General features: G+C 37.1%; 1 long non-coding RNA gene across 3 annotated transcripts; it reads right to left on the bottom strand.

Annotated features, from left to right (window-relative positions):
- Window positions 1-168: 168 nt before the first annotated feature.
- On the bottom strand, window positions 169-10,519 carry LOC113464270 (uncharacterized). 3 transcript variants are annotated; one of them, XR_003389119.1, is made up of 3 exons: window positions 10,261-10,519; window positions 10,085-10,190; window positions 169-376 (listed from the first exon to the last, which is right to left on the bottom strand). It is a non-coding gene; the product is annotated as an uncharacterized LOC113464270 (long non-coding RNA). The 3 variants fall into 3 exon arrangements; XR_003389120.1 differs by lacking the exon at window positions 169-376 and adding an exon at window positions 6,012-6,456; XR_003389118.1 differs by lacking the exon at window positions 169-376 and having other exon boundaries at window positions 9,877-10,190.
- Between the last annotated feature and the right edge of the window lie 972 nt (window positions 10,520-11,491).

Here is an 11,491-nt window from a genome sequence, read left to right as displayed (position 1 = left end):
TTCCATAATTTTTCAAGCATTTCATATGTAATTTATAGAAATTGAAACGATTTTGAAAAATGATCGTTGATCATTGAAGGCTGATTAATTGAAGTGTTTTGAAAATAGGGATTAAATATTAGAGCACACTGTATGTCAGCTGGCAACAATCGAGGGGAAACTTTCTAATAATCACGGGGGCCTGTGCCGCTTTCACGCGAATCGCGGCGATGCGTTTCATTAAAACCTCGGTTTTCGTCCCGATCGAAATTATAGATCTTCCTGGTACGGCCTCTATCGATATCGGTAATCAGAAATTACTTACAATATGCGTTCCCCTTCCAAGGCCACGAGTAACTGTATCCCTCTTCAGAAATCCTGACCCGATGCACTTAATCTGAAAAGAATGAACGTGTAATATCACATTTATAGAACGAAAAATACTTGTAATTAAAACTTTTTAAATATACTTTTAAGAAATATAATTCTATATAGGAAAGCAATTTAAAGATAATAAAGAATGAAATATTAATACAGGCATTAATGATGAATTAAGGAGAAGTAAATTAATGAATAATTAAACTAAGTGTTGTTTGAAATTTTCCTAATGACGATCGTGGTGGGATTGATCATTCGAACGTGAACTTAATTCGAAGAAGATTCGTTAACTATTTGCCATTCGCACACGGCGGCAGCGCCTGCGTGTTTATCCTCGTTTCACCATTAAACAATTTAATTAGCGGCGAGTCTCAAAAGAACTTCCGGTCGGGCGTTCCTCGGCACTCGGTGGGACGACGCGAAAACTTCTAATTGCTTACGCGAGACCGCTTTAACGAGCGGATCCATCGCTGTAGAAAACGTTGATAGATACCGGAGTACCAGTTTTCCAACCGACTGTCCGTCAAACGTGATATCGTTACCCAGCTATTATGTTAATAACGTTCTGATAGCGAAATTACTCATCAAGTTTCTAAACTAAATAAATAATATCTACTTCTTGTTTATTCATAGATAAGATAACATAAACTGCGGAAATAACGCTTATTAGTGAATTCTGGCAGAACGGAGAAGTGAATTAATCAAAAGACCAAAGAAAGCCACGGATACCAGTGCACTCACCAAAACTCTGGGGGACGTATTATCCTCTCTTAAGGATGAATTAGGTAATCGAGAATCCCTTCTGAATATACAATTTCAAAGTCTAATTGAAAATTCAGAAGTCATTAAAGAGATAGTGGAGGAACACACTAAAGAAATTGATAAGTCAATATTATTAATAGAGATTAAAGACAGATGCATGAAAAATAGATTTTCTCGGATAATGAATGGAGCTCAAGAAATGTTCGTCAGTGGAGTCGTTATCCCTTTTTCCTAGCTCGTCTGAAGAAGATGAAGTTAGGTTTAATGTGAAATTGCTATTTCTAAGTGAATATTAATATTGAATAGAATATAAATGTCCCAGGAACTACCGACTTTTTTTTTATAAATGCATTTCTCCATTCAGAATCAGTCATTTTTACTGGTTTGGTAGTTCTAGTATTAAAGATACAAGCTACATTCAAATCAAGAAGAACATTTGTTTGAATCAATTATTCGATGCTTTCCAGAACGTAGGGGAATATAATAAGGTAGATTGAGATAGTGTAAAGTAGAAGTAAGGTAGAATAATATTGTAATCCGAAAGGGAATCAATTAATAAGTATATATGCATATATACATAGTATTCGATTATAGGGTAGTCTGATGCTTCCCGGGAAAAACCAGCGCCTATGTATAGACCGCATCATGTTGTCCGATACTTCATACAGCAGAACCGCCATTGTCCGTCGCAAAATAGTTTGTTTAAACTGTATTATTCGATTATTTAATTCATATATTATTTAATATTTCTTGTTGAACAAATTAACCCTTCTGAAACTTTAATTATTTTAGAATGTATGAAGATTATGTTATACCTAATGATGATAATTAATCATCGTTCATATACCAGGAATAGAAAGAAGCGATTCAGAATAGCAATTAATTTGATGTTGGCCGATCATTAAAATATCAATTTCCTTATTCCTCGGCTTGGCCAGGAGGGCCTTTGCGTCGTAGTTCCTTGTCGTAGGGTTGGGTTAATTAATTTGCCTTGGCACGCAAGCACCATTCCGTTGCGTAACGCGACGAAAAGACGCGTGGCTGCCGCGCGAAGTCCTTTAGGATTTACGTAACGACGTTAATTAATTTCGTGAGAACGATTTGGCCGATGAGTCGTCGCGAATTATGAAGTCCGTTCGCTTCCTACGATTCAAGCCGCGCGCGCGGTTTTCACGGTTAGACTTCGCACAAGGGAATTAATCTCCCGGCAAGATGGATGCCCCCGAGTGGATGCATATAATATATCATTATTAAATACTATAATTACCTATGCTCGTTTATGCAAACTCATGTTACACGTGACGACGATTAAAAAATGTTCGATCTAAATAGAAACTAGTTTCATACTTTATTTGGGTTACCTTTTATACTCATATAACTTACAGATTATGTTCCCTATAAATTCATACGTTTTGATATATTTCAATTTACAAATCTTACATAAACTTTAGAAATCAACGTATGGACAATAGCGACTGTAATGTGATTTTCGTTTGTTTTATATTTTACTTAGTTTTTATATTTGTATAAATTACAAGTTTATGTTCCACACTCACATAAGTTCATACGTTTTGGCATACTTAAATTTATGAATGGATCAACTGTAATATGCATCTATGTATAGCAATCACTGTGTGATACGATCTTGACCATATACATCCAGATATGATTTTTAGCATAGCAGATATGTATCAAGGAAGAATGATTGTAATATCTTACCGCGATCGTTTTTAGTTTCCTAGTAGAATGTACGGGAAACATGATTTATTCACTCGTTTAATGATTAATGACCACGTATCACGAACACCGCGTGCGTAATTTATTCTGCTGATAATTTCAAATACACTAATAATTTCAGGCGCATTGCGATGAAGGAACTTTCAATTAGGCAAACTATGTAGATACTTAACAAGGATGATCGACGGAGTTGCGTATGTTGTAACATGCTAAATTTGCTGGTATCATCTTTAATTCGGGTACGCGTGCTGAACGAACCTTATTAAAGGTTCCGACGTGAAGGCATCTATTTAACCGAAGGGCCGCTTCTTCTGAAGCGGAATATTACTCCGCGCATTCCGGTAACATTGTCGAAAATTTAATCTACTACAGTACGGGGGTACGTCCTTCCACCTACCTATCCGCCAACGTTCAGAGTAGTTCTCGAGTTCCGTTATGGCGGCATCAAACTACGTGCAACGAAAACGACAATATCTGTTATCGTGCGTTATGCTTCTGGTTGCGTACAGTTCAGAGGAAATAGCATAAGTTACAAACACCCAACAAAATTCGTTCCCGTAACAAAAAATATAATCAGGAGTTTTTATGGACAATCTACAAGAAATTTATTAACGTGGTGTTATCTCCTCATCAATTTATCTAATTATGGGGTGGAATATTTTATTGTTATTATTATTATTTCTCAAATTATTATCTTATCAATTTATCTGATTTGGGACAGAAAATTGGTAAAGTATATGAGCTCGAAAGTGAGTAGGAACAGATGCTTCACTAGATGAAAACTTTCTGAATTAAAAAAAATTCTTAGAACAGATTTGTATTCGCAATATAATTTGTGGATGCGCAGGTCTAAACAGGGCCGAACTAAAACTAGATTAAAGCTAGACTGAACTGCACTGTCTAGTCTAGAGGGTACTGCCTGGTAATGAGTTTACCAACGGTTCAATTATACAGGAAACCGAAGTCGCGAAGAAACTTCGCCTGCTTGAGATTTCATGCACTTCAATTTTACTTTTAGAACTGCAAACGTACACACAGGGACTAGTCGTAATATCAACAGACAACATGCAGGATAAACAACCAAACAGAATGATTTCACGCCAGTACTACATTCATATAAAACAGTGCATCTACGAATGAAATCAGGTATTCATTAAATTACATTTAGTACAAATAAAAAGGTTTAGTGTATTCATTCATGTAAAAATTCATTGTTCCTCGCAAATGGTTTTACGTGAATTACGCAGGTGTATAAATTTAATAGTTCTGAAATGCACTTGAGATAAAAGGACATCTCGTGTAATTTTGACCAAATTTACATAAGTGATAATTAAATCTACATTTAATTCACAGGACATGTCTTGATATAAAAATCCGATGGATTATGAAATTACAGTCATACATGTTAAACAAATTAACAATAATTATTAAATGACAACATAATTAATTTTACAAGTAAAAAAATAATGAATAGAAAGATCGGAGAATTTCTGGAACGATATTCATAAAAGTTTTGAATCTATTTGACGAAGATTCGAGTATAATTACGAGTATTGCTTCCATTTACCAAAGTACTTGTGAAAAGCTCGGAACTACCTGGCATAGATTCGACTGTACTTATATAGGTGTTCTGTTTCTATTGTCTGAAGTACTTATACAGAATTTGAGTTTAATCAATCACAGTTTGAGCTTGTCTGTCAGATGTTTGATCACATCCCCATTTGTCCCCCACTTAGTTCATGTAATGACGGTTCTACTGTACGACTTGTGAAAGATTTATTCATTCATTTATCATTCATATCATAGATTCATAACATTGAACTACTTTTAAGTACATTTTCGAAATCTGCAGGTACTTATTCTAGGATTCGGAAACAACTTATATGAAATGATTAGATTGTAATTATACTTATCGAAATTTTATTCCTTATGAGTAGCAATCAAAACCCGTGAAATGAAACTTGATTCTTGAAATTTCCTCGGATTCGTAAGTATGAACATATTGAGCTTGATCACCTTCACACCTGCACGCAAAAAGCATCCAGGCCTGAGTAATCTAACTTGGATAGACATTAGATAAGTTATACGGTTACGGTAGAAATCCGAAGTCGAACGGTGAATTAGAACGTTTCTCGATGCATCAAAATACGAACGGCGAGACTGTCGTTTTCTTATTGGCAAACATGCATCCCGCGGAAAATGCTCCGGCTTCAGAAATACGTATAACGCGCGTATATACCTAAATATACGAGATCGATAATAGCCAGGAAGATGCTGGATTCGACGTGAACGTTTTTGATACGTGCACACGATTCGCTGACTCGTTTGCTTGCAAGTTTTATTGAAAGGAATCACGTTTACCTGATACGCTCGTATCTTCGGGAAGCGCATATTCCAAGCAAAATTTCATGCTGAGATTAAGCTCGAAAAAAAGACCTGCTATATTTTTTCAAGGCATAGTGGAGAATCTTGTTTCCCTTAACATTATTTATTTTTTAAAGGGATATTTAGAAATATTCGAGAAGTTGATGATTTCGTACGAGAAGTTAAAAGCATTTTATTTCGTAGAAAAACGTAAGAGCTATTTTCTTAAGGCACATTAATTGTATAAAGTCTTGCCTTTTGTACTCGATGCTTGTTTTTGTGTATATTAAGAAAAATTCAAATAGCACCATTCAACTTTCTACTTTATAAAGAAATCGAAATCTGTGAAAAGAAGTGGTGCAGATTCCGATATTCGCTAAATGCAACTGCCCAGACCAGGGAAATAAAAGCATCTACTAGCGCTCTGTGGCGCGTATGTTGCCCGATTCGATCGTCCATATTAGATCATGGAGCACGCACGCAGGGATCTCAGAATTTATCCCTCGTCCGAAAAGTGGGGACGACGCGACCATGGTGGGGACTGGTACTTGATGGGGGTATGCTAGGCATGGTCAGCGAAGGCGCATGAGGAGAATAGTAGTGGGGATCGAAATACGGGCGAAAAAGAGGGGAAGCGAGTCGTGCGGGATAAATTCTGAGGTCCCAGCACGCACGTTCATATTCAATACATTATTCTTAGTTTATTTAGTTAAAATTATAGCCATGTTTATGTTTATTCATTATTTATTAAACTATATATACATATATTTATTAAACTACATGGTTCATTATTTCATAACTACGCTGTGTTACAAGAAATAAACGTAGGTCCACAGTTTTGAAATATAAATAAAGTAACATTTGGATACAGGTAAATTTTGCACAGACACGAACGTCCCACCGACTTACCGCAGTAAGGCTTAAGCCTGTGTTTGTAGTTAACTGTTCCCAGGCCTTGACCAGGCGAGGAGTCGTATTGTCGAGGACAATGCTTGTATCGGCGATTTTCATTGCGCGTAGCCGGTAAGAGAAGAACCGTAACCCGTCGCAATAAAACATAAGAAGCGCGTAATTTATAATTACCGTTCCCCGTCGCAATCATCTCCCAAATACGACGATCGCTCGCGACTTCTCTCTCCCCTCTCCGGCGAGTCTACTTTAATCGGCAATAAACGAGCTAACGATGTCCGGACTAAACCCGTTTTTCATCGGTTACCACCAACGACGACGAATCGACTGTGAAAGAAAAATCGAGGTTACGTCGATTCGCTGTACGAGGGAACGGTTTTCAAACAACGACCATAAAACTTTCTTAGCTATTTCCTCGCGGCATTCGACGCGGAGGATAAACAGGTGAAGAATAAGGCGACTGTCCGATTCAAAAAATCAAACGCGATGAACGTTTGTCTAATAAACGAGCAGAGGGATTAACGTTTTTTGTTGAACGAGGAATCTGATAGCAACGATGGCGCTTGATTTATACGGAAATTACTTGAGCGAATCGAATGACAAACGACTAGATTTAACCAACGTTTACCACTTCACAAACCTATGTGGCTGGATACAAAAGTTAGTGACAACTGTGAAATGCTAGTTGTTTAGATAATTAATTATATTTTCATTGCTCGATCAGTTTGTGAATTCCAACGTATAAACAGCAATTTTATATTACAATATAAATCACAAGGTAGTGAGGAGAAAGAATAAGAATAATTAACTTAAGTAAAAAGGAAGATAAGGTGATGAAGGCGGGGACAGAAAGGATTATTCATAATTTCTGTTGTGATCTCAATTAGTTTAGTAAAAATTAAAAGTTTCGTTTTGTCAGTAATTATAAGTACCAAAGTTAAAGTTTATTTTAATTAACAAGCCAAATGTAAGAGGTTGTATTTTTATTTGAATTGTATTGATTTAGAAATAAAGAAACTAAAGAGCCTAAATCTAAGAATTATCTTTTTTTGTTGTTATCGTTAATTTTAATATTTATCATACAGTGACTCCTATTAATATTCGTATCTATTTAAAAACTGAAAAACTCCTTTAATATTAGACCGAATAACTTAATATTATTTGAATTGTTAAAAGGCTTAGTTTACTATACAGGGTATCTTATCCTTGACATTTTGATTTTCTCGCAATAAGTGTCGCTCATAACGAAGTATGTTTCAGAGGAGGCTCGAATGGTATCGAGTGGGGCATATTCTGGTGTTATTATTAGTTTTTCATGAGTGGATGCGTAAAGGTCATATGTAGGTCAAGTTTGTTGTCTTTTAAATGGAACGAGGTATTTCCTAAAGTTCCAATCGAAGCACCTAGAGATTCTTCATAAAAAAAGTACCTTGTTATTTATATCGAAGAATTAATAGTTTAAGAGATGTTTCAAATTGAATAATTTAAATTCTAAGAAATACACTTTACGAAATATCTTTATCCCAGAGTGAAAGAACATCGGGAAGGTGCGCGACGCGTCGCGACGTTGTGAAATTTTAAATACTGCTCGTATGAGGTGATGAAAAGGGCACAATTACAAAAATATGTTTCTTCGCTTGTTTGACAAACGCACTAGAACGGTAACATAAAGACTTAAGTTCCGTTTGGACATCGGTTTCGTTGAAACCCGAAGGGTGTGTGTCCGCTATAAACAGCAGCTCGTTGGCGACGCGGTATGGCTAACATCGAGGAACGGAGGTCACAGTGTAAGTGGCGAGAGTTGCCAGCGAGCTGGAGAAACCCTTTTTAGGTTAATGCAAAATGGTATAGTGCACTCCCGCGGGCAGGAGTGTCCCGCCGGCACTTAAATTACACCCAATGCGGCTGTAAAAGCCCGGGTACCCCATATCCACGACGGGGGAACACACGGCACAATAACAAGGTCAGCGTTTTTTATACCGCCTATAAATTCACCCGGCCGACGTACAGAACTCGCAATTACGCATAGACGTTTGTCACAAACATTGCATTTCGCTTCCGTTCACGCTAAGCATTCACACGAATTCACTTCTTATATTGTTACGTAGACAAAAATCTATTTTTTACTGAGGAAAGAGAAGTATTGAGAACATTTCTGATGGGGTAATAGGATGGTTGTGTCATTTGGGGATAGGGACAGTGACCACATTTTTGGGAACGAAATCAGGGACAAAAATGAATGTAGGAATTATAACGATACACAAACAGCAAAAAATAACAAAATTCTTGTATTGCATTACTGCATAATATCTATGTTTTTTTTTCCATCGATTGTTCTGTATCTTATATGTGTAAAAAAGGCAGGTGCTATTTAATTTTGATGTTTCATGTAATAAAAGATTCTTTATATAATAATAATAAACTGTATACATTTTCATAAAACTAAGTGTACCTGAATTTATGCCAAAAAAGATAATTTTGTGTATTATAGTTAAGTAATATTAAGTATAATATAACAGATCTAGTTTGTTGTAAGTATCGGTTGAAAGCATACCGCTAGATAGTTCAGACACTATTGAAAGAATCTCGTAGTACGAAGCAAGTGCAGTGAAAGGAAATTGGAACAGATCAATCACAGCGGTTATTTTTCTTGCCGACCGTATAGTCTTTTGTGCCTTTACATTTTCGCGTCCCTTTTTCCGCGTGGCTCCTCGCCGAACAACAACGAATTTCGAGGCCACCCGTTTTTTACGAGAAAGCTATTTTGCTGTCTGAAAAGTTTCGAGTTCTCTCGGCTAAGAGCGATCGCATATCAATCTGTTTGAGCTGCGAGCTTTTGTTACCGAAAACGTAACGTACACGAACGGGGACGAAACTATAAAAATACCGTACGCGTCGCACCATCCCGAGTCATTGTTGCCTGTCGCGGCACGCTCGATGAAACCCTGTCGCCGCTTCGCCGAGTATGATATACGCGATCCTTCAACGTTTTAGAACATTTTCAAGTGCAGTTCAGATCCTGACGAACACAATGATATAAGATGACAAAAAAATTCAAAAACTTCGAAATAAACTAGAATTTTAGTTAGGATTCATTTGCATGCCAAATACTGTTACATGAATTATTCTATTTTATCTTATATCATTGGATCACTGTGTTCGTCAGGATTTGAAATCTGAAGCTTACGATTACTTCAAAGTTCAAGATACGTAATTTGTGAAACTGTCAATGTTAAGTAGACTTCTTGCTGATAAAATCATAACATGCGACAAAAAGTGGGTGTTGTATCACAACCTTAAGCGAAGAAAATCGTGGCTTCACCCTGCAGAATCGTTGACATTCAATGCAAAATCAAATATCTACGCTAAGCAGGTTTTGCTCTGTACATGGTGGGATGTAAAGGAAAGAAGTAGTGTACTATGAATTGCTCCATCTTGGTCAGACTGCCAATGCAGATCGCCACCAGTAGCAACTGATTCGCATGGAGTGATGAACTCGGAAGATAAAGACTGTTTAGGTAACGGAACACGGCACGTCATCTTGCAACAAGATAACGCTCGGTCACACGTTGCAAAAGCAACAAAAGGCCTCAATTGTTATTTGGGTTGGGAAATCCTCCCACATGCGGCATACTCTCTCTCGGCTCTATCGGATTTTTATTTATTTCGATATTATAAATATATTGGTTCATTGAATGATAAGGAATTGATCTCATGATATCATTTTGTATACATTTAACATTAATATATTTACTCAAATAGAATTTATTGCAAATTGTTTCCAGCTTTCGATAAATTAAGTTCTACATCTCATGACGATCATGAAAGTCTATCTGGGGTTATAAATACTTTTTCTGTACAGTGGTAATAGCCAGGGAACGGGCAGGTTCAAAAAGTCGCGTACATGGGACGAGTCGACGGCGCGATAAATTAGCTAGCACAACGCTATACATACCTACACTCGGCACGAATCTGTTTATTTCCACGCTCATCGTGGCTCGAAACAGTTACTTAGGACATAATTCTAGCGTCCGGAGAAATAGTTCATTTTCCGTTATCGCCTAAAATAACATAGATACATACAATTATTAAACATAGAACCGTTATAAATAAGTCTTCTCTGCCATTTACCACTGAGGCTGTTCAAGCGAAGACCGCTGTGTATCTCGTTCTGTGATGTTTACACAGTCGATTGACCCGGTGGCAGGCTCTCAAGGTCCGCGACAGTTCTTCGGCTTGCACGCGCGTCGCCGTAAATCTCGTTACCGGGCTTATAATTCGGTTCCGCGGCGCAGCGTGGAAATTAGGAGCGCGCGCAAATCGAATTTGCATAACACATCCACCGATCACCGTGGCTCGTGCAACGTTCGACGCACAGCATCCGTGTGACTCTGTTGCGCAGCGGCTCTCGAAATGGGTCGTCGGATCGACGACGGTTGCGACGACGCGACGCTCGATGCGTTTGCAGGGTCGTTATCTCATCGCCGATCCGTTATACTGAGGATGCTAAATTGTACGACTGTTTAGAAGTAATTTGCATTTCGACTCGTGAGTATTGCAAGGATTCTACCGCGTGGAACCGGAGGTATAGTTACATCTTAAGAAGATTAATTAATTAATTCTAATACATTCACGAGAATTTATGTTAGTTAAGAATTCCGTTCGTTGCATGCTATTTGATTTTCTGGTATTCGGTTAAAATTATATCTACTGTTATGGAACCTACATAATCTAATTCTAGTATTGATTCAAATAAAATTAATGAAGTAACTTATTCTTATTCCTGCTATTCCTTTAATTCTACTTCATGCTGGACTCTGATAAGGTTATTTGATTTATAAAGTTATTTATATAATTTCCAAACTAGAACAGATATCATGTTAGAACATTTAATAATATCTCTATGGAAATGTATTCATAAATTATATCAGTCTCAAATCTCCCGAGAAATGTGGATAATTCATTTCTATAAAAAAAATCACTCCGATCCCATTAAATGCAATGAGATTTGTGTATATGTATGTTGAATCAGGCTGTAATGAGTTACCCACACATTAATCTCACAGAAAGCGAAGATCCTACCTGAAATATTTCATTGACCTAATTTTTTCTATCTGCAAGGTATAACGCAATTTTATTGTCTGTCACTTTCATGTAACATTACGCCGCATATTTATACCGCGATAAAACGGTAAGCAAAACTTGGCTGCTTCCTCAAACTGTTATTATACATCTCATAAGTTGATAAAGATAACGTCGCGGAGGAAATCGAGTCGCAATAAAAGAGAAGACGACGGTGAAAGGTGGAGAGAAAGGTAATCCGAGAAATGTTGAGCACGCGAAGTCGTAAAAAGTGATCATA

Source organism: Ceratina calcarata, unplaced genomic scaffold (assembly GCF_001652005.2).
Source record: "Ceratina calcarata isolate Rehan_Ccalc_2016 unplaced genomic scaffold, ASM165200v1 scaffold312, whole genome shotgun sequence".
Classification (NCBI taxonomy): Eukaryota; Metazoa; Arthropoda; class Insecta; order Hymenoptera; family Apidae; genus Ceratina; species Ceratina calcarata.
The sequence above is the reverse complement of the archived record's forward strand: the minus strand, read 5'-3'. Positions and strand labels throughout refer to the sequence as shown.